Raw genomic sequence first — 23,927 nt, 5'->3', positions numbered from 1 at the left:
TAATAAGGATTTTAACATAGAAATTCAGTTACGCGAGTTACAGTCTCTATTAACTGGAAGACACTGTAATCACGTGTTATATTTAATAAATAAAATAAATTTATATTAATTATATTTTATATTTGATTTAATTGTTTTTATTTGTGTTACTTTGGAACAACACAGTAATACATAAAAATCTTTGACGTGCGACGCGAATTCTAGATCTATCGATCCATCGATAAAATCAATACACCACTACGTTGATCGGTTCGATAATTTTGTAAATTGTCCGGCGATTAGCAGACGATTACGAGTATTATGGACAGACACCCGGCTCTATTATAATAATCGGTAACCGATATCTGTGCTTCTTTTTATAGTCTCCGTTTAGGACCGTGTGACCTTCCTATAATTATACCAATTACGAACTTGACTTTGAAAAAGTTTGGATCGGGAAAAAATCGGCTAAGGTAACCTAAGAACTCAAATAGTACATTGTATGCAATTAATACTTGCATTTGATATTAAGAGAAACGCGTAGTTCCATATTTGTAGGCGTCACAGACACTAAATAAATATCCAAGAAACTGATACAAAAGTCTGAGGCTCAGCGCCAGTGTTTAATATTTTTTCATTTCTTTTATATTTACCGTGCGTGCAAACTTTGTTTGTGTATGTGCGATTGGTATACAATATCCAAAACAATATTTTTCGCTTGCTAAACAACTTACATAATATATACACAGTAAAGATGAACCTTGTATGTGTGATACTAATGATTAGATAACGTGTCAGCCAGTGGAACGTGCACAAATAGACTTTCTATGTGCGCATTTATCTATATATGTGAGACTAACTGCATTAGACCTAAAAAGTCGACAGCACAGAAGACTGATAACCTACTTGCCTATTAGAAAAAACAAATGAATACGACACAGATACAAAAGTCTGGAGTCCAGATATAAAAGGTTGTAGTGCTACTGTATACTCTCAATATAAAATATCAATAATGTACTTAAATTTAACGATGATTTAATGTATTTCCGACAGGTAAATTAGATTTTTCTAAAGCTATTGAAAATAATATTATTTTTAGGCAATTATTGTTCTCGTCAAAGTAGGTTACATAATAATGGTATTACATCAATAGCTAGAAGGTGGTTCTTTTGAAGACTGGCTTCTAAATGTTACATATAATCTATGTTCCAATTACCAGGAATACAAAGCTAGTCCCAAATTGAAGTGGTTTTGCGGTGTTCTTGCCTTCTGTATCATTGTGACGTGTTCCAGGAGGTTGGTAGACGGTAGCACTGCGAGCGAATTCTATTTACCTGTGTTTCTATTTTGTCTCCTTCTATCACAGGGAAAATACTATACGAAAGAATGAGACGGAATTAGTTTTAATGGACAATAAATAAAAGTAAGTCAGATGTAAATGCTGCTAATCATATTTATTTCCAAAGCGTCGTTAGTATTCAGCATAGAAGACAGATTAACTATGTCTCAGTTAAAAAGATAATAATCGAAAATAGCGATATAATTAAAAAATAAACATTTAAAAATTTTGTCATTTCTTTCGTTATATAATCGAAACTTTATTTACTAATTTCAAAGAGTCTGCATGAATTCTAGTATATATTATTACAGTAAAACAACATGAAACACTTTTACAAATCCGATCAACATACTTCAAGAAAATAAACACAATGATAAAATATCGACATGTTCAATCATGTTGAAAATTAACAATAATTTGTTCAACAAGACATAATCGCCTCATTTACATGTAAATAACCGTGCAATTTATTAATTTTTCAACGCATTACAAGAGAAACTCACCGCTCAAACTCACCCACAACTTACTCCGAACTCATTTCAGGGTTGAGTGAACATCCAAGCGCCCTATCTTAACCGCTACTATCTGTTTTAGTTCAAAGAAATAACCTTTGTTTTTAACCATTTTTAGAACAAGTATAAATGCTTTATAATACAGACCTTAACCCCAGAAGTGTATTGCTGTGTGCGTAACTAAAACCTACTGTTATGGTGAAGATTGTGAAACTGACATGTATCAATAAGGTTTTCTGGTAGTTTTGCAAACGGATGGCGTAGTCTTTCGGAGGCTCTTTCGCGAATTTCGTAAACGTTTTTGACGTTAATAAACATTATGAAAACATTTACAGCTTAAATCCGTTTAAAAAGTGTTTTTTTAATGTGTAAAAGCTATGTTAACAAAAGACTATATTCATATACACGCGCAAAGCATCTAAACTAAATAAACGTATTTAGATTTTTTGATTTTCATGTCAGGCTCAGAAGTCTGATCACGTGCATATAAAAATTATAAGAAGCACTTACAAACATAGATACGACACTATAGGTAGGTAATCTTTGTGACAAAAATAACGTTCAGAAGTGCCATCCTCGAGACATTTATAAATGGCGGTGGATAGAGTTGGCTCGAAGCCGTCACTTGCTCTCCATTTCATTTAAATCATTAAAAAAAATCACTTTATTTACCGCTATAATAATTACATTTTGTACTTATATTCTAAAGGTTTTAAACATACAACGAATCGTTGAGATCCACTGTTCATTTTGGTTATTTTAACTGTACTGTATTACTGCAGCGAAGTGTAAATAAATAACTGTTTTCCGACTTAAACTTAACGAAAACAGGTAGTACCAAGCAGTCGGTTTGTAACTCGAAGTAATCCGCTAAACAGCAAACGGTGTGGTAACTTGACAAGAAGTTTTTAATCGAGGAACATATAGTCGACCACAGAATTACATAATGCAATTTTCTTCTTTACATAACCATGTACTCTGTGACGTAAAGCAATGTTATGTATAGACATTAACAAATCGCCGATAAAAATGTTTACTTCAACTGCAACACATATAATAAATAAATTTAATTTAAAGACAAAAGGTTTTTTTTTAAATAACAAAAGCCAAATTATAGAAAATTTCAAAATTGTTTTAAAGGTTTGGCTAATACTAGACCCCGTTTGTATGAAACTTGAAACAATGAAAGATTATTAGAAAAAATTTTAGAACTAGGAAAACTTTGCCTATACTATACCTATTTATCCCTCTGTATTAAACATATGGCCTATCCTGTTGCTTTACACTCCATCATCCCGAAACTCCCTTAACATTGTCGACGTCATGTTGAAACTTCAATTTCGCTACAAATTTCGCAACTTTTAAAACCACGGGATACAATTATAGACGAACCTACAACTATAAAAAAGATTTTCAGCAGTCTAACCTCTAATTGTACACAATAAAGCTGCGTTTTCTTTGAACGATTTAGGTAGTCGGTTGTGCGATTGGTCGTGGGTTGTACAAGGGTAGATGGCGCCCTGCGGAGACCCTGACGTGCGCATATGGCGGATCTATTCATGTTTGAAAACGAAATTTTAATCGTACAACGATTACTAGGGCCCTTTGTTGTTTTTCCTAATCTCATTTCTGTTAAGGACTGTGAAAGACATTTCGAGAGGTTGCGAAATTGAAGTGAATTTCAATTTTCATAAGTTGTCCCACTTATTTTCAAACGTTTGATAGTTTAATTTTGGTTATGCGTCCCTTAAGTACAGCCAGACGTCTTGCGTCTGTATTTTAATGCCACTAAAACGAATGTAAATAAAAAAATAGTAGAAATTAGTTTCTTGTCCCATTTGGCTTTGTTGTTATTATTTTAATATTTCATAAACAAATTCCTTGTAATTTTTTAAAAATTGCGTACCATTATACCCATAGTGGCGGTTAATCGAATAATCGCAGACAAAAAACCTAACCACAGGTTCTATAATAACATAATACGAGTAATTTAACGATTATATCTGGCGGAAGTTGTTCGCAGGAAGCGTTGTGGGCGGCGCGCGCGCATCCGTGTATTGGGAATAACTGTCTTGGTATTAGCTTTTTTGTTTTATAATTTAAGGTAACCTTGTAGATATACTTGTATGTATGCTCTGGCTTTACGCGTTCGTATCCTAGGTTCGATTTTGTTAGTGTACTGATTTATAGTTAACTTCAAGCCACTACTATTATCTACATATATTCGTATATTTCATAAATGATATAAAACAATTGGTGTAATTAATTACACCAATACTGACTTTAATTATGCCATTTAAAAATTTGAAAATTGAAGACTAAAAATCATTAAAATCGTAATGAGACACGTAAAGCTATTTACGTGACTTTTCAGGTTAACACATTACTCCCTTCAAGTTGGAGACACCATATCTTCTCCATATACATATTGATTTCAGCACATATCTTGTCCAAATTGTGTATCAAGAAACGCAAATACGCAAGACCTAAAAACGACTTCTTGTGAATTACACTGGCTTTGCTTAACAGTGTTATGACAAGTCAACATATACTTATTTAATAACTTATCAGTAACGTATAATGCTCTTATATTTTTATCTATAGTTCTTAAAAATCAAGGGCCTAGTACAGTCGAAATGAACGAGCTGGAACTTTGGAATATGGTTTGTTGACTCAGTTTCCACACTTAGACGCTCAATAGGTCCGGTCCGGTGTACGTAAATTCCTGGTTAACTAAACCAGCCTAACTCTTTTCAAAAGCCCAGAAGCCTCCTGGGTTGTTCGCAGGGTTCACGGAACGACGTCACTGTTCCGAGGATTTCTGCACGTTGTTTAGCCACAGCCTCGCATTCTAGGCCTACGTGGGTGACTGATTCCTCTGCGCTGAAATAGCCTCTGCACAAGGGGCTGTCTGTCGCGTCTAGGACAAAAAGATGTTTATTAAGGAGACAGTGGCGTAATTGTCCCTATCATTGTTTTGAGATTAGTTCTGTTTAAGTTTAGAAGTTCCTTTCTCAGTTACGGGTTAACTGCTGGCAAAGCCATTTTGGATTGCCTGCAGTCCGCACTTCGTGACCAACGTTGATGCTGGAGTTCCGCAGATCTTTGGCGAATTCTCGCACTTGCGAGAAGGGCAAGGGAAAGAGCGGGATTCGGGCCAGCAGGCAACATTTCCGAGCCTCTCCTCGCAAGTCCTTCGGCAGCATCGTTGCCAAGAGATCCACTGTCTCCCGTCTCCCTTAATTCACTGTAGGATAACTCTGTTTGTCAGCGTTATTTCCTCCAGTGCATTGTGACACTCTAGTACCAGTTTACATTTGTCATTTTGCTTACTAGCGCCATAAGCACAGACGCATTGTCGAATACGAACTTAATACAAAAGTTATTAACTCCCAACCGCTGCACGGCTCTGGCTGCTTCTGTTAGAGCGACACACTCGCTTTGAAAGATCGAGCTGTGTGTGCCTAGAGATAGATGTGTGTTCATGTTGAGATCAAGAGAGAATATGCCAGCGTCGGAGCCACGCCCTGTGTTTGATCCATCAGTATATACGCGTAGCTCATTCAGGGCCGATTGATCACATTCCTCTTCTCTCATTTGCACATGGTATTTTCTATTTAGCATGTGTTGAATAACGATCCTATCTCATGGCGCGGCTATTAGAGGTAGGTACTCTATCGTCCTGTTGATAATCACTTTGTGTGTGCTGTAGTGATTTTTTCCCCATAGATCCAATACCATAAGCCTAATGCTGCCTCCTGCTGAATGTGTAGCTACTACTACTAAACTTGCAGGGATTACTCCATTGTTGCAGTTGCCTGTTATGACATATTGGTCCGCGAGGAAAAAACTACAACCTTAAACATTAAGACGTAAAAGTGCAGCCTTTCAGCTGTAATTGCGAAAAAAATATAGTTCAAACGCACCTCAGTGTGGACAGTCCCGATCATCCGTATAAAAACTGGTTTAATTCAACAGAATTACTAGGGGCTACGTAATTATTTAATAAAATATGTCATCAACTTGTCGATGAGTAATAATGTCATTAAAATCACCCAAACATGTAATTCAGCATGTCTAAAGTACACTTGCGTAGATAATTCGTTCTTACACGTGTCAATATACGCCTATTATGAATGTTTTACGAGACATTGGCTACGAGAAATATTGCTGGGTGTAAAAAAAGTATTGTTGATTAGGGAGAGATTTCCATTTAGGAATAAATTATTTAAAAAATGTAATTAAATTAAAAACCATTTCCATCCAATATTTTTGAAATAACGCGAGAATTATCGCTGATGTCGAGTGTGTTCGTGTGTATATATCTACACCAATATTACCTATAATAAAATCAGTGGCGTTACAACCTCTTTAGGTCTGGGCCTCAGATATCTATATCTGTGTCAATTGTCAATGTAATAGGCAAGTAGGTGATCAGCCTCCTGTGCTTGACTGACGCCGTCAACTTTTTGGGTTGCCCAGTTAAACAGCAGTTAGCAGTATTCTCACGATGTTTTTCTTCACCGTCCGAGTGAATGTGACATGCGTATATAGACAAAGTTCTTTGATGCAAATTGGTGGTTAGAATCCTACATTATCCATTATGAATATATCCTATCCTATATATATATATCTATATAATGTAACCCAAACTGTGAAAAAGTATGAATAAAAATCATATAGTATATACCTACGTAAAAGTCCGGGATAGCAAGTTTATTTAATTTTTAATCAAATTCAGCCGTGCAAAGCCGTGACCGCTAGTCTGTTATAAATGTTTAATTTAGAAATATCCTTTTCCTGTAATTTCCTCCTTAGACCCTACTCCCTCTGGTGGCTTGTGTGGACCTTACCGAAAGGTATATTCCTGATGCCCAAAAATTGTATAACGGAGACCAAAATGGTAATTGCGGCTCAGCAATTCCCGTGTTGATGGAAGGCTATCGTAAAACTAATTTTGGTTAGGTTGGTATATGCGATTGTGCACCGTCTTTGGATCCGCCCTTTAATGAAGAGTTATTTATTAGAATGCTTTGGAAAAGAGAAACGTAAAATCGAATAGGAATAGATAATAGCAGATCTCTATCAGTCACGTAGAACTCCACAATTTGCGAACACTATAATTTGTGATATTGGCCGCTGCGGTAGCTCGATTAAGATTGGATAAAATTGGTGTTGTGCATAGCAACACTAAGTACCAACTACTTTCTAATCTTTGGTATTCGTTGAAATATATGCTTAGGGAAGTAATTGCATTGGGAGCTTATTTATTAATTAAAGTTCACCACATCATACATAATGCTATATCTATGTATATATTACAAGCTATCTTTTCTTAAATATTAGGTCCTTACATATGAAATTGGCGTTTTGTATGGGAGGAACAAAAAGTCGAATATTTTTAAATATAATATATTTAATTAATCAATGTATGAACCATTGTTTTCTATGCACTGTTGCCATCTCATAGGTACGTCATTGATCCCTTTACTAAAAAAACAGTCGGACGGGAATCAATAAAATCTGTGAAGGCGATTTGGACTGCCCCATCAGAGTTAAAAATTTTTCCTTGCAAGAAGTGGTCCAAATTTCGAAAAAAATGATAATCTGTTGGAGCAAGGTCCGGGGAGTACGGAGGATGACTTAGACATTCCAATTGAAGCTCTTCTAATTTAGTAGCCGTCTGTTGTGCAGTGTGTGATCTAGCGTTGTCGTGAAGTAGCAGTGGCGTGGAGTGATTGACCAGGCTAGGCTAGTTAGCCGCTAGCTTTTCCATCATGGTTTGCAATTGCTGACAATAGACATCAGCCGTAATAGTCTGGCCAGATTTGAGAAAACTGCAATGAACAATACCGGCACTAGTCCACCAAACGCTTACAAGTAACTTTTTTGGGGTTAATTTTCGCTTGGGGCAGGATTTGGCTGGCTGGCCAGGATCCAACCATTGCGCTGAGCGCTTCCGATTATCGTAAAGAATCCATTTTTCATCACAGGTAATGAATCGGTTTAAAATACCTTCATTATTGTGCCGGTTCGGTAATGTAACGCAACAGTCGACGCGCGTTTGCCGGTTTGCTTCAGTCAATTCGTGAGGTACCCACCTTTCAAGCTTTTTAATCTTCCCAATTTGCTTTAAGTGAATTAAAACAGTTTTATCACTAACACCGCAGCCTGCAGCTAACTCGGACGTGGTTTGCGATGGATCCGCTTCCACAATAGCCTTCAATACTTCATTATCAACTTGGGTCTCAGGCCGTCCACGGGGCTTGTTCTGCAGGTCGAAATTTCCAGAACGAAAACGTTGGAACCAAAAACGAACTGTGTTTTCTTTTGCAACATGACCGCCATACACATCATTCACCCTTCGAGTCGATTCCGCAGCACTAGTGCCACGGCGGAACTCGTACTCGTAAATATGCGATACTTTAAGTTTTCAATTTTGTAAAATGAGTGACGCAAACAGAAAAAAACAGAAGAAAAAAATAAATGAATGACGGTCATCGAAGCACAAATACATGAGTAAATAGCTGTTCAAATTTGAATTTGAACTTCCTAACCAAAGAGGAGGTATTTGAGGTCAAAGTGGCCAGTATGACAAAACGCCAATTTCATATGTAAGGACCTAATATATAACAATAATGGTAAAAACATTGGTGGAATCAGTTTCGGCACTCACTAGGTCCGTAGAAAATTATGTAAACCGTAACCGTAACAATAATAACAACAATTACTAGCATAACAGCGGATTAAGCACTAAATGATTTTACAAAGCCTACTACCTTGAGTATTCGGTATAAATAGTGCTAACTCCGAGCAGATCTCTTTATAATAATAACACTAAAAATAAGTATCTTTATGTGTATATCTATTTAAACGTCTTTTGAATAGTTTTTGAACTAAACAATGTAATTATCCTACGATTTGTAATAATTAATATTGTAAACAAAAAAAAAAAGAATTGCCGAAACCTATAGATATTCAGTCTAATGCTCTCCCAACTGAACTATTCCGGCTATTTTTGATCTTAACTATGTACCTAGAAAAAATTCTGGATCCTAAAAGGTCGGCTAAAGAACTTTTAGTGTGTCAATGGGTAGCGTCGCGGCGTAACAGTTGATTGTTTGCCCTGGTTTTATAAATCAAATAAAAAAAATATTTTATTAGTTATTAGTTTTGTTATTAGTTTATGTAAATGGTCTCCCTCATAATTATCCAATTAATGTAATCAAATACAAAATATAGTAAAAAGTTATTTGAAAAAGTTAGTATGAAGTTTTTTGCTCTTTCTTTTACACATGAAACTACCTTTTGGAAGGGTCAACTAGTCACTTTTTTAAAGAAATTTTAACTTGTTATTTTCTCAAAAAAAGCGCCTTTTTTATAGACCTAATTGAAATAAGTGATTTGACTTTGGTCTCTTGAACAACTTTTTATATAAGACTTATAATAATTGCACATCTCCATCGGACAATTTTAGTATTTTCTATCTTTAGTTCGAGTCGTTTGCGTTTAATGCTATTTTAACTCTACTGTCTCCTTAATAAACTTCTCTTTGTCCTAGACAGTCCTTTGAGCAGTATCCGTTTCAGCGCAGTCACCCACGTAGTCCTGGAATGCGTGTTGGCTTCCCAGCGAACAGAAATCCTCGAACAAGTGAGATCTATGAAGCCTGCGAAGTGCCCAGAAAATTTCTGCTTCCAGAAGAAGCAGTTTCTTTAAGTAAAACGGGCGTCTAAGTGCAATTGCAAGTCCACACTATATACATATAAACATGCTTTCTTAAATAGGATAAATTTATCTCGATTTACTAAAGCATAAATTTGACAAATATTGAAAGAATAAAAATCAATTAAATTGAAATACAGATCGATAGATAGAAATAAAAGATACATTTTACATGATTGTTTCAATATGCTGTGTTATACTAGATTATTTCTCTGTATTTGCCATTTTATACGTATCAATGCAGTTCATTTATTTCCAACACCCAAATATACAGTAATTGAAGTGTGACCTAATAAGTTTTGGAATTCAGATTTACAAAGAATATCATCCCATCAACTTTGAAAGCTGACGCTAAAAGGCAAACTCAAGCCTGGACATTTACCACGCATTTCTTGCATCTGTTAAATCGGCAATCTCGTAGTTTGTGGAATAATAACTAAGGGGTTTACCTAACAGGCTGCTAGATTTTTGAACAGATGAAACAACCCCGGAAGAGCTACAATTGTTATTAACTAATCCGCCAAAGCGATTACAAGATGTTTCAAAACTAATTTTTAAAATAGATTCCAATGTTTTTAAAGATTATCCAAATCACGTAACAGAACTTTAAAATGAAAAGTGTTGAGTGTAACCGTACACTATAATTGTTTGTTGTATTGTATTTTTTAATGTAAATAAAAGATAAAATCTATAGATATATCAAAATGGAAATTTTATATACCATACTATAGCCGAAATAGCTCAGTTGGGAGAGCGTTAGACTGAAGATCTAAAGGTCCCCGGTTCAATCCCGGGTTTCGGCAATCATTTTTGTACATCATTAAATAATCAAAAATCGATGGACTAATATTTTGTTTTGTTTCAAAAGATGTTTAAATATAGATTATAATATTTATTTTTATTGGTATTCATATTTAGACATATATAATATCTAAATATGCAAACATTAATGGCGGGATTTGGAGGAGGCCTTTGCCAAAAAATAGCACACATAGACAGGAAACACATGAGGAATGAATGAGATATAAATATATTCTATTTAAGTTTAAAGTAAAAACAAAAAAGAACTGAAATAAAAAGTTGTTATTATTATTATACTTATATGTATGCCTAAATAGCTAATTACCGTGCTTAACTAGCGAAATGTTGGTTGTATTTCATTTCAAATAAATAAAAATTATACTAACGTTTACTAAATTATAAGTTTAAAAACGGGAAAATTAAGCATTATGAAAATTCCCGTCAGAAGGCAGACTTGCCTGTACAGCTGGCCAGTGGACGCTGAAATGTGTATTTAAATTTATATGTAATAACATAGCTGCCCATTTAAGTATTTCCGAACTAATTCAACATCGGGTCCTTTAAGAAAAGATCTTAATCATTTTTAAAAGGTCGACAACGCTCTCGCCCTCTGGCATTGAGAGCGTTCATGGGCCGCGGTACCATTTAACATTAGGTGAGCCTCCTGCCCACTTACCCTCTGTTCTATAAAAAAAATGTTAGGAGTACCTGTATAGTATATGCATATATGGATCTCTAAGCTCTACAGATGTTACCTGACACATAAACAGACGGAGCCCTACGGGAAGGATCCGAGGTACAAGGTCTCAAAGCTATCGGGCAAGTTCACTCCAGCCGTGAGATAACGCTTCGCCACTCTCAAAGGAACAAGAAATAATTATTCAAATCTGATTTATTGTTAAACACACATATATATATATATATATATATATATATACTTTTATATACTATTACTTTGTTGGTATATCTTCAGCTATTAAATAAGGAACCACCACGTGAGCCGTGTCAGCAGTTGTTCAATGTTCAGGTAAAATCTGAACATGACCAAAAAACAATTGACGGTTTCCTTTCTTTAAAATATAAAAACAAAATCTAATATAGAGTAGTCATTTCTATGGCGAATGGGATTTGCGTCAATTTTCTCACATTAGATGTGATTAATCAATGGGTATCGCTTTTTACTGCCCCCAACTACTTTACATACCTATCAGCACATTACAATCTGCCATACATTCATCACCCACTATTTATTATCAAAGATTAATGACACAGAAGAGACGCAGAAATTCCAACTGAAAGTAGCAATTTGGTAGGCGAAAATTATACAAAAATAACAATGTTAGCAATTGTAGGTATATACTGTATTAAAATTATATAAATCTTATATTTTAAAATATTTATCATTAATTAAATTAACCGCATTGGAATGAAAAAATCTTACAATTATTTTTAATTTTATTCTTAATATATCATTGATAAACAAAGATACAATTCCTAGGTTTAAAACTAAATTCCATTAAAAGAAAACAATGTTTTAACCGGATTAAAGCTATTTGTTTTATTATAAACTAATAATTATTTAACATAATTTTAAATTTAAATTTTTCCGACGTTTCGTACGTAATGAAAAATAATTAGAAGTTTATAATAATACAAATAGCTTTAATCCGGTAAAAAAATTGTTTCTTTCAATGTGTAAAAGCTATGTTAACCAAAGACAATACTAAATTCTATTATTTATAAATGAAATAATGGTCATAGTGATGGTTATATTTTGGTCTTCAGCTTTAACAAGGCACAGAACACCACACACATCTGCAATCTGTGCCAGAAAGTTTGCAATAATCTATGGCAATGTCAACTATGACGGGGCGCGAGAGTTGCATGTCACGTGACGTGCGCGTGGCATTCGTTTCAGGGATGCCACTATGATTAATCTATGCCTAAGTGCAATATAATGCGCTTATTACATAACTTTTTGTATCCATCTGATTGTGTTGATCAGATAGCTATTATAAAATTCGGAAGCTCTTTTTGCTATTGTTTATAGCATTGCTTTTGTTATTGATTTAAAATTTAGGTTCCTTGAGACATATTTCCTTAGATATTTTAACTGTAATACCTAAAATGAGTGTAAATTAAGAATTTATTTTTGAAGTGAAACTTACCTATCGGCGTTGTAAACTTTTACCTGTTACTGTTACCGTCACATTTTTCGGTTACGCGTCACATTGTTCCGTTACGCGTCACATTTTTCCGTTCCGCGCCATCTATTTCTTGTCCCTACCACGGTTGATTCGGAGCCATAAATAACAAAAATATATAATAACGATCACAATGATAGTAATAATTCTATTACAATTGATGTAATTCTATTATAATCTTAGTAGTAGTAATTCATTTTACATGAAATATTTGTATGATAATAAAAACTTTATCTTATTTAACTTTATTTAACAAATTTATGTAAAGTTGCATATAGTAAATAATTTTTCGAAAAATAAACGTACACACGACACGAAAAAATAATTTTTCGTGTGTACACTAGGACACGCACACATTTTTTGGGGGCATCCCAGCAGGAGGGACCACCTTATGTTAAGGGATACCGTCACATGGACACTTAAACTGTCAGAAAGCTTGCAAGTACGTTGTTAGTGTTTATAGAATTGGTACACTCTTATCTTGAAGGACTCTAAGTCGAATTGGTATGGAAATACTTAAGCTGGTCATAATGACGGTGGTGCGCGGCAAAAACCCATAAGAAACACATAGAATGTAATCACGGACATCGACATGATACAGGTGCTATTTTATAGTATGCCTCAACAACCGATGATGAAACTGAAACACAATATTTCGTTAATGTTTGAGTTAAAAAAAATATATGGGGTACCTAACGGACAAAAACGATAATAAAATTGTGACGGACTTTCAATAAGGATTTTATATATATTTATAACGTTTATAACGTTACCGAAACGTAAACGAAAGGCGTGTTGTAACAGTAATGTATACTACATGAAGTTGTAAAACTAAAACAGCGTATGATAATGAAAAAAGAGGACTTTTCCTGCATTTGTTTTGAGATCCAAACACAATTTGTTGTAACCCGCTAGGAATGTCAGACATGTGCATTGCTTGCAGGCGATAGACTGTACTGTTGTGGAGATAAGTGAAAAAATCTAAATGTATGTATTTATATATTATTATTTATATTTATATTTTATATATATAATTATTAATATTTTTGTATGTGTTTCTTTGATATTTTTTAACGCAATGTTTTAAACCAAAGTATGATATACTAGCCAGCAAAACTAAATATAGTAACTTCTGTGCTACGAAAGCTATCTTCGAACAATAGCTTAAGAAACAAGATAACAATATTTACCTCATAAAACCTCTTAATAATAATAAATAATTCATCTTAATAAATAAAATAATAAGAAATATATTGAATTTTCACGCGAGTGTACACGTCACCCTATGGGTGCTATGGGGCCGGACCCCACGTGAAAGGCGCGAGTGTCAGGAAAACGGCTCAAAGCCGCAATGAATAGCAAAAATTTAAATTTCACGCAACTGTACTCCGACTGACTGACTGCGAATGGCATAAGTGATAGTTTATAGCGATTTAATTATGAAAAGCTATTTGATAATCATTTCAATATTTATTATTTTTTGCATTTAAACGTCTTGTTTAATAATAAGATAATAAAATGTATTTTAATATATTATGTATTGGAAACGAATCGAATACATCAACCAATTTTTTTATAAGTGTCTTTTTTTATTGAAAAAGAGGCAAACGGGTAAGAGGATCATCTAATATTATGTTATGTTATCTATTACAATATTACTGACTATTATAGAGTATAATGATATGCCCAAAATAAAATTTAACAAGTATCATTTTACCATTTTACCCACGATCTGCGATTAGTTACCTACTTTTGCAGTCAATATTTCTAACCACTGAGCATATACAACATCTCGACCCCGAACCACTGCAGCTTTTATTAGTTCTACTCTTTAGATTGTAGGAATACTTTTATATTCGTAACGCCTCATTCTTTGGGTTTCGCTATTTTCTAAAAAGCGAATAAATCTTGAAATTATATAACAGTGTTAGCCAAGTATCTTCAGCTTGCAACTCATATTTGAGGTCGTAGATTCGGTCCCCTGCTTTACTCCGATAGATTTTATTTCTATGTGCGCATTTAACATTCGCTCGAACAGTGAAAGTCATCGTGAGGACACCAGCTTGCCTTAGACCCAAAAAGTCGATGACTTGCCTATTGGACAAATGACATAGATACATAAATCTGAGGCCCACACCTAAAAAGGTTACGCCACTGACTTATTTTAAATTTAAAAACGATTTCAGCGCGTGACTCTATATCACGTACTGGAAATTAAACAAAGCTTTTTTCTATAACTTGTTCCACTACCTAACAATAACTTTATGCATTGAACCGGTACAACTCAATGTACGAAGGGTACAAAGCCCTTGTTTTGGTACTGAAAGTAACTTATTCTTCACTTCACTTACACTTAATTAGGTGAAGGGCTTACACTATTTAGAACCAGTCAAATAAGCATTGTCATAGTTTTGTGTTTATATATAACGTAAATTGGTATTTGAAAAAGGTGGCTCTACTGCGTTATTATATGTCAGATGAACAATAAGTAGATAAGTTTGTGTACTGTTTGTTTTTTTTAAATATATATTTCCCAATATCCTCTCTTTGGCAATAACTCTTGTGGTGCAGGACCTTATTTTATACACATATTTTGTACTAATATATATAAATTAAGAAATTTCGTAATACGTATAAGTTTTTATAGTTCAAAATTCCGTAAGCAGAAATGCCTTTCATTAGACACACAGTTTGTCGTCTTAATTTTTAAATGTCAGCTTATAACAGTAAAAACTTATTCACAATGCAATAGGATTTATAGATCTTGGTCTTTTTCATGGTCTTTCTTTGATCATTTTGATATCAGTCTCTGACATATGTTATCGATTTTTGCATTCGATATGATGGTTCCTATTTTTTCCTTCACCGTACGTGCGTGTATACATACATAGACAGAAAGTACCCGGCACCTGAGGTCATAACTTTGATGAGAGTTGGGCACTGAAGCCGCTAGGCCAACACTGCTTTGAAAGTGTGTAGCAGGATTGTTTAATTATTCTAATAAAACCAAATATAAATTGAAACATAAATCTCTTGTGGTGAAACAAAACAAATGAATAAAAGAAGTATTGATATTTAATATAATTTACTGAACCATAGACGAATTTCCAACCAATAAGTAAATACGAAATTCTAAGATTAATTTATGAATTATAAAGACAGTCTGTGCTCTATAATGTGCAAAGAAGTACCATATATAGTTTTATAATTTTAATTAATAACTGAATGAAAAACACGGAAATATCTCTATTCAGGCAAGTGTTTTTAAAAACTCATTTATATATATTGGTATGAACATTTTAAAATAAAAAATGGAGCCTGATATGATCAAGTCTCGTATCGTGCTTTATTATTTTCATCATATATTCTTTGCTCTCTATTAGTATGGGTTGCTTGGAAGAGTTTATACAGTACTATGTTTTATTTTTGATATAGCTTTTATTTTTATTATTTTCAATATAATCCAATAACTATCAGTGTCGGTCCTGTGCAAAATTCCGATATAGTATCGAATATTTATTAAATTATGAAATTATAAAGTATTTGGACTATACACACCGATTGTAAATAACTTAACGTTGACATTATTTTATGTACTTAATAAAACATTGTAAAAAATTATATAACATTTGCATGCCTATTTATATATATGGCTGATTGTGCGGATATTTGTTATTGATCTTGGAAGATCTCGCAAATAAACGATTATTATTATTATTATTATTACATTATGATATATATTTCATATGTTGTGCATAGATTTGTATACTATAAAGTTGAAAAAGAATATTCGCTCTGAACCTGTATGAACTCTTATTAATAACATATACAAATGATACATTAATATACAAATTAAACAATAACAATAAAAATCTAACACAGATTCCCATAAAAATCGCCACGAGTCGTTATTAGACATGCTATGGCGATTATCAAAAAATAACAATAAATTCAGTCCAATCTGGGCTCTATGATCACGGCTCTATGACCGGAAATGAAAAAGCACTATCTATGGGTTTGTATATTTGTGGGGCGGGTGCGCCGCGTGTCTCTAGTTAGTATAGTTTTCCCGTGAACAGGGAAATTAGGGCTTAATCGTCTTTAAATATAATCTGTGGGCTGGTATCGCCAGAAGCCCGTATTACAAATCGATTTACAAATCCAATTGAGTTTTGTCAGTTAAAAAAATCAGATCTTTAAGTAGATGGAGTTTTTACTTTAAAAAATAGAATTAAAAAGACTAATCTAAATTAAATATACAATAAATAGACCTAGAGCATGGTAGTTCTAAAGGCTTCAGCGTGGTACTTTCATCCTTTAGGACGTAAGTTCGAACCCTGGCTGTGCACAATTGGACTTTCTTTCTATGTTGCGTACATAGTAAGAAAGTCCATCAATATTCGCTCGAACGGTGAAGGAAAACATCGCGAAGAAGCCGGCTTGCCTTAGTCTTGGCTTGGCTTCAGAAATCTGAGGATCAGGCCTAAACTGGTTGTAGCGCCACTGATATACTTTAATTTTAATTAGTAGGTGGCGAAATCGTTTTAGGTAAAATCCAGAAGCTTAAAGCAAATAATATGACATTTCTTGACAAAAAAAAAGAGATGTAGAATGCTGTTTCAGATTTAATACAGAATTCCTTCAATTCAATTACAACGAAGGCAATTGAAGCGCCAACTTACGTCTATAAGCATAGACAATTTATTAAATTTCAAGTTAAATTATCATTGAATATATAAGTATTTTATATGCCTTGTTCTTAATGTTTAAGCGTGTCACATTGAACCCTCTTGTTTTAGATCTGATCTGATCTCGTATCCCGTGCTACCGTCATTCACCGATGTGCTCGATCCACGCCATAACCAGTCAGGTCATCCTGGTCTAAGGCTGCATTCAGTAGAGAACGGTCTCTCCGAACAGAAAGTATTCAACAAGTCGTGCGTTCGAACTTCGCTTGTCAACATTTTTTTAATGTGCGGCTCGGACTCTTGTACGGTCAAGATCTTTAACTAATTGTGGAACAATTAACTGATTGCCTAAAGCCAATATATTAGCTCCATTAATGTTTGGGCATCCACTATTGACTTGGTCTAAAGCTACGTCTGATACAGGCTTTAACATCGTTGTATGTCCAATTATATAATGTTGCAAGTAGGCAGTGTACCACCGGCTACTTTGTTAACACTCTCTTCATAGAAATCGAATAAAGACGAAGCAAACAAAAGGTACAAAAAACACAAACCCTCGAAATTAGTTCCCGATGACAGATCAAAAAATTTATTACATCTTATACGCCGACTGTTCTACCGGCCTACTTTTTGTTGATTAAAAACGAATAAAAACCAAAAAGTTAGTTACAAAGTTATTAATTATTGTTTAAATTGCGACCGGGATTACGTTTTTTACTGTCTTCTATTTACGAGTATATAAAACGAATAGGAATTTATGATATTATTTACTCATACTATGATCGAGTTTATTTAGTTTTATATAAGTGGGTAGTTCTCGTGTACGATAATCAGTATTAATAATGGAAATTAAACTAAATGTTTATTAAATGGAAATTAAATGAAAATAATTGGATTATTGAAGGAAGGTTCCTAGAAAACATACATAGAAACAGGTTAAATAAATTATAAGGCAAGGGCGGCCTTGCTAACAAGCGATTTCTTCTAGGTAGCCCTAGTAAAGGACAAACCTACAAACCTGAATGAGGTGCATAACAAAAACCAAAATTACTAATAACGCTAGATTTATACAATACTAAACTAAAATCCAGAGCCTCCTGGGCTATCGATGAATTTGAGAAGGGCAAAGGATTATAGCCCCGGGGCCGAAAGAGAGATTTCTTTTTTTTAATTTTGACTAATAAACTTTTGATATATTTTTATAAGTTTATTAAGTACGAAAAGAATATACTTGGTTTCACAATAAATTATAGATTGAAAAACTCGACTGAAACAAACTGTTCATTATATTTGGAAAAGTTTGGGGCCAAGGGCCTCCATTCCTTTGTTGCCCCGAGACCTCCAGAACTCTAAATCTAGCCCTGTAATAATATAAAAAAATAATAGATAAAGCTAATGTTTAAGTTAATGAATTAAGATATAGATATACTAGAACAAGTCAAGTAGGAGATTATTTAGTCTACAGTAATTTATCTTGATTTTTTGCAGGTAGCTTTTGCCTAATTCACGAAACGTAAACATATTACTGTCGTCGAAAATTTGCGTCACAATTTCCAGAATGTACGTGATAGCAGCACCTGTTTCACAGTATCACGTGAACACGCCCACGGTTTTTAATAAATATAGAAATTATTTATACATTCGTATTGTCACGTTTTGGGGGTAGTTAAGTTCGATGAAGCATTTCAACACTTTTGAAGGTAATTTTTTGTGTGAAAAGCTTCTTGGTGACGTGTTTGAAGTAAGTTTGTTTTTACAAAGGTTCTATATTTAAATAAACTCTTACAAGAAAACAGTTAGGGAAATTTACGTCCTACGATTTAAGTCTGTGTAAGTACGTATACATCTTATAAATTAATACACGTAAAGTGAATTATGGCATTTCTTTTATTAATTTTTGTTGTATTCTTTAAAACCAGAATACACGCCTAACAATAAGAAGAGATCGGCAATGAAGACAAGAAGATATTTTTTCTTTTTTTTATTAAGTTACAAATGTACAACCTAATAAAAACCTAATGCCATAATTACAGTTTCCAGAATCCTTCTGGAATCCATGCTTATCGCAACGTTTTAAGGAATACGTTTCCACTCTGATATGACTCTTAGCTCCCTAAGTTTTGTGGAACAGGGTGCACTGATCTTACTCGTCTCTTTAGAACATCATACATGCTCAATAGGATTGAGGTTAAGACTTGGAGCTGGCCAAACAAAACGATGGATCCCAACTTCTTGCATGTACGCTTCCACTTTGTCAGAACGGTGCGGGCTTATCTGAGATGTTTCCTTAGCAAATAATGTGTCAAAACTTTAGAAAAACATAGTATGAAGTCCGACCTTACATAAAATTACGCTTAAGATGTCTATACATTAAAAACTTTGCGTTTATATCGATTTGTTTATCCCGTCAAATAAAAAACATAGCGCCACGCAATGCGGCCCCTTTTCTCGCAGCGGGGTCCCACAAGTTTCGATACTAAATTCCCACATGGCATATTTATTTCGGGCCTCTAAGTATCCTCTACTAGAGTTTTATGATAATCGCTTGTATAACTGCTAATGAATTACTCTGAGTCGTTTTTAACGCGACAATTGTGACTAACAGGTTGTGAATGGTGACAGGTATTTTTTTTCATATGTGCTTGTAGTGTATAGAATTTTTATTGATTCGTTATATATTTGTAATTTTGATGTTCTGTGGTTGTTGGGTTATTAAATACATTTCTGAATGTGATATTGATTATTTAAATGTGTTATAAAGAAATCAGTCGTTTTCGACGTATGATAATTTAAACCAAACATTCTTATCCTGAGACACATTTCTAAATACGGAAGTTGATCGTTTATCGTATAATATATCAATTAAGAACGTTTCAACAATTCCGACAAACTTTAGTGTTCTATTTATATATTATTATGTACAGCTATTTTTTTATATTGTGCTTCTCAAAATGCATTTGATAGATACAAATTAGTTGATGGAGGCAGCATTTCCTTACTGTATTGCGATACCTACCTATTCGTTGAGCGAAGAACGCACCAGCTCTGAGTTCACCGATACCATCGACCAGCATACCCACCGACGCCACCGGATCGAGGCAGGACACGGCAACAGCGAAGCCTTGTCCGCATCACGCCACGCGATGAGCCATTGAAATCACTGCCCCCTATGTCCATGAATGATGTGGAATTGACCTTGGTGTGGCAAGGGCTATACTCACGTCAGCCATTTCGTCCTGTTTTGTAGAGTTGGGGATTAATCAGCATCCCTTCTTTTGGACGCATCAGATCCTGTTCCCCCGCTCAAGCGTCTGAGTGCCCAGGACTACACAACGCGTTGCAAGATGGAACGGTGACGCTGTTGTCTCCGGCGGAGTTGCGGATGGGCTACGGGATCGACCTTCCTGGCCCTCTCCACCTCTTCTTTATGGAGCATGACGACCTCGCATCTGCATGCGATTCTTCTCTGGAATATTTCCCTCGTGCCGTCACTGTCCCAGCTCGTAACTGCTACCTTCACAATGTACCAATACCATCTGCCAGGCGCCAACTTAAATCTTAATCTTGAACTCCACGGGCCAAGAACAGCTTAAGTCAATATTACATTTTAATTAGTGGGTAATGTGTAAATTCGACTTGTTAAGTTACTGATTATTACGCACTAATTAGAAAAATATAATTAGTGAAACTCTTTAACAACTGTAGATAAGTAAACTGTAGAACTTGATAAAGATCTATTTCTGCACCCCGTTTTTCATGTTAATAGTTTTTCATTAGGCAAACAGTGTGATAGGGACGTTAACATTTTTTTGTTATCATTTCATCGCGTTAGATATTATGATTAATAAACTACTATCTTTAATTTCATCTCTTAATAATTAAAAATAACGGCGTGTCAAATACAATCATGAATATATTGTTGTAATTATCCTTAATATTTAACAAAGATATTGTAAGCCTCTTTATATGTGTGCGTGTAAGTCTCCTTGACTATTAGAGTGTATTTATTAAATAACACACGCACACAAAGTATCTACAATATTATTAACCATAGTAATAATTATAATTAAAACTGGATACATTTATTAAGCATGAGGGTGTGTAATTATTTAATGCTTTATCGTCTTAAATTCGCAACTGAAAATAGTACACTAGAATGGCCGACGTGTACCTCGCTCGTATATACATATTAAGTTTCTCATGTAAATAAAACAGATTTTTGTAATGAGAAATAAAGTGCTTTAAACATTATAAATATAAAAGTAAAATAAGTAAATTTTGGTCCCTGTGTCAGTGTTTATCCGTATCATCTCGACGTCCGTCGAGCAACAACTGAGCAATTCTTAAGGCAGTTTTCGCTGCATTTGGAACCAGCTGCCCACATTCGACTTAGTGCCCTAGAAAAGAGCGTTCCAATTCTTAAAAGGCCGGCAACGCACTTGCAAGCCTTCTGGCAATATGAGTGTCCATCGGCGGCGGTATCACTTAACATCAGGTATTAGGCCCATTTGCCTCCTCTAACATTAAAAAACGGTGTACTAAGTACGTTCACCTATGAAAGCACCACCTCTTAGGTCACCAGTACCATCCACCAGGCGCCAACTTAAATCTTCACTTAGCGCCTGTCCGCTTGAATCCCACACCCAAAAGACAACTAACAAAATTGAAAGTTTGCCATTAATCAAAGCAGCTAAGTGATTAAAGTTACGAGTATTATAGAATATTATTAGTATCAATGTGCATGTGCATTTATGTTTCGAGATCACGAATACTTTAGCGGTATTTAACCAATGACAATTCGTGTCATTATTATTACTAATAAACATTTTAAACAAAACATTTTATATTGGATTTAGATCGACAGTCCAGTATTGTTAGCTCGATCCGTAAAAGGGATTGGATAAGTGCTAGTAATAGTATGGAAGAGTTATCCACAGTTAGCAAGATATTTGTTACTGAAGCTGTTCGTACAGAATTTGTGTTATAAACATTAATGCAATGTTCGCACTGTCCATAAATCTAAATGATCATTTTGACGTATTCTTCACGAAACTTTCATAGATACTTGGAAGTCATATCTGACAATTATTATTGAGGCGCATGGTATCTCTGAGGTATCTTTCCAGCAGTCAGAGCTATCGCTGTGGTATAGGTAAGAAGTGTTGGACTAGTTGTGGTGGTATGGTAAGCATGTGACTCTCACCTCTGAGGTCATAGGTTTGATCCGAGCAGCAATTTAATTTGTCTATGTGCGCATCTAAGACTCGATGGTATGGTGAAATCCCCATGTCTAAAACGATGTGTGTCAGGCAAAAGGCTAATCATCTACTTGTCTATGAAATAAAAAATACCAAAGAAATGGATACAATCTGAGTTTAGTTTTGGATTATTTTTATTATTATTTGCATTTGTTTAAGTCTGAGCCTCAGATTTCTGTATCAGTTTCATGATCAATCTAATAGTCAAGTCATCAGCTTCCTGTGCATGACACACATCGCCTTTTGGGTCTAAGTAAAGCCGGTTTCTTCGCAATGTTTTCATTCACTGCTCGTTAAATGCGCACATAGAAAGAAAGTCCATTGGTGCACAGCCGTCATTCAAACACCGACCTCAGGGTCGTCGTCGGGACATGAGAGGTCTGAAGCCACAAGGCCAACACTGCACAAATACATAGGTAAATGTGTCACCCAATTATAAGGGCTTTGATATAAAATCTAGCTAAACAGTTAGCTAATGAATGTAGTTCATTCATAATGTTAGGTGGAGGTCAAACGACATGTTCCAATCGTAAATCATTCACGCACGTCATCCCACGCCAAGATGGATGATTCCGAAACCCGAACTAAAATGATAATTATCGACTCTTTGTTACATCCAATCAGTTGGTAATGCGTTTCTTATTAATGTGGAAACGGGGTTGAAGCTAGGTAGGCTTTCTACAGCGATGCATCAAGGTTTACAAAAAACTGTTATGAAAAATGACTCAGTGGATATTTTCAGCAACTCCATGGAGACCTTTCGCCCAGTCTTCATAGATACCTTGTTGTGTTTATTAATAATATTCAGTGTATATTCGTGGATGTGTTGCGTTATTGCGGGCTGCTCGATTGTGAGGAAGTTGCATGGCAATTTCTCATGTCAATTTTACAAAGAAAGAACAAAGAACATTTGTTGGTCTTTATCATATAAATATTTATTTTCACAGCAAAGTGTTTTATGTATTGTATGAAATGAAGACGAATATAGTTTTATTCTTATTTTTAAATAGTTTAATAGGCTTGACCTGTTTGGGTCAAATCTGGGAATTAAAATTTTATTGAATTTAGTAAGTTTTCTAATAAAAATATTTTACATAAGAAAGTGTCCAATAACACTACTTGTAGTCTCTACTAAAGGGAAGACACTCTGTTCTTGTGGTCTACTTGTTTCGCTTACCTCTGATTAGCACTTACGACTAACGTGAATGAACACTAAATCTGATAATTTATTTTATTTTTATGTCTGATCATTGCCCTACATTGATGTTGTGAGATGACTGGTACCTTATATTCTTTAAACTTTTATTGATGTCAAAACCAGCCAGATACATATAGCCAAAGAGATTTTATTAGAAGTTCATACACACTATAATGCGAAAAGACTTTTTCCCCAACTTAATATATATATTAAACAAAGTATC

At 34.5% G+C, this 23,927-nt stretch overlaps 1 non-coding gene across 1 annotated transcript; it reads left to right on the top strand.

Annotated features, from left to right (window-relative positions):
• The first annotated feature begins 10,285 nt into the window (after window positions 1-10,285).
• On the top strand, window positions 10,286-10,358 carry Trnaf-gaa. The gene has a single exon. It is a non-coding gene; the product is annotated as a tRNA-Phe (tRNA).
• The last annotated feature ends 13,569 nt before the right edge of the window (window positions 10,359-23,927 follow it).

This window comes from Pieris brassicae, chromosome 5 (genome assembly GCF_905147105.1).
Source record: "Pieris brassicae chromosome 5, ilPieBrab1.1, whole genome shotgun sequence".
In the NCBI taxonomy this organism is placed as follows: domain Eukaryota; kingdom Metazoa; phylum Arthropoda; class Insecta; order Lepidoptera; family Pieridae; genus Pieris; species Pieris brassicae.
The sequence above is the reverse complement of the archived record's forward strand: the minus strand, read 5'-3'. Positions and strand labels throughout refer to the sequence as shown.